General features: G+C 31.9%; 1 protein-coding gene across 1 annotated transcript in view; it reads left to right on the top strand.

Moving 5' to 3' along the window:
• The window catches only part of neff1 (neuronal intermediate filament family member 1), an 11,468-nt gene that overhangs the window by 1,535 nt on the left and 9,024 nt on the right, over positions 1 to 909 (top strand). The gene's annotated exons all lie outside the window — the stretch shown is intronic.

Genomic DNA, 909 nt, shown 5'->3' with positions numbered 1-909 from the left:
GGTTGTTCTATCGCTGTGAAAACCCCCTTATAGGACCTTTATTTTTAAGGGTGTATTATTAAAAAATAGTGCCTGCGGAGGAAGGTGTCTGAATTTTTTTTTTTTCTCTCTGATTGATTCTGATTTGCTGTTCATTCAGTCACAGTGTTGAATGTCCAAAAAAAAAATTGGTGTAGAAACAATTTCCACTCAGAAATTGCTAGTACATTTCACAAATAATTACAAAGACTCCGCAAGTAACATATTAAATTAAATGTTTCTTGTAAAACATATTCCAATAATCTTCTTTGAAAAATATTTTTTCATTATTTTGTAATTGAAGAAGAGTATTATTAATAAACATTGTTTTCCAGTAAAATTATATATCTGGAATACCTATATATATTTAAAGCAAGATAAACTTGCCTGAGAAGTGGAACTGCACGAGGTAAAACTCATTTTGAGAGAATGTTTGTTGAGTATATAGTGTATAAAAGCGTATTTTGATTTTTACATTTTTTCATTTTTTTTCTATATATTTCTATATTTAGTCTATAGTCTATACCTTATACCTTAAACATGACACAAGACTAGATGCTTTGAATAAAATATTTGCTAATTGATTCAATGTTAATTTAAGACAGTGGTGTTTGCTTTCTGGGTTGATCTTGTTTTGTGGATGGTTTACTGGAAAACAAGTCAAAGATATTGATTAGAAATATTTTTTTGCAGTGCATTACTGTAGTCTCGAGTAGAGAGACTAGAGTGCGAAGGTATAGTTCAGAGGATTAGTAGCAATGTGTGGGTCAATATTTTTGACAGGAACTGAGCATTAGTTCTGCTGTCTGTGGGTGGGTTTGAGTGTGTGTTTGTTTGTGCTTGTGTGTGTGTGTGTGTGTGTGTGTGTGTGTGTGTGTGTGTGTGTGTGAG

The sequence above is a fragment of the Sinocyclocheilus rhinocerous genome, unplaced genomic scaffold, assembly GCF_001515625.1.
Source record: "Sinocyclocheilus rhinocerous isolate Xijiao unplaced genomic scaffold, SAMN03320098_v1.1 scaffold352, whole genome shotgun sequence".
NCBI lineage: Eukaryota > Metazoa > Chordata > Actinopteri > Cypriniformes > Cyprinidae > Sinocyclocheilus > Sinocyclocheilus rhinocerous.
Note: the sequence above shows the minus strand (reverse complement) of the source record. Positions and strands in the feature narration are given on the sequence as shown.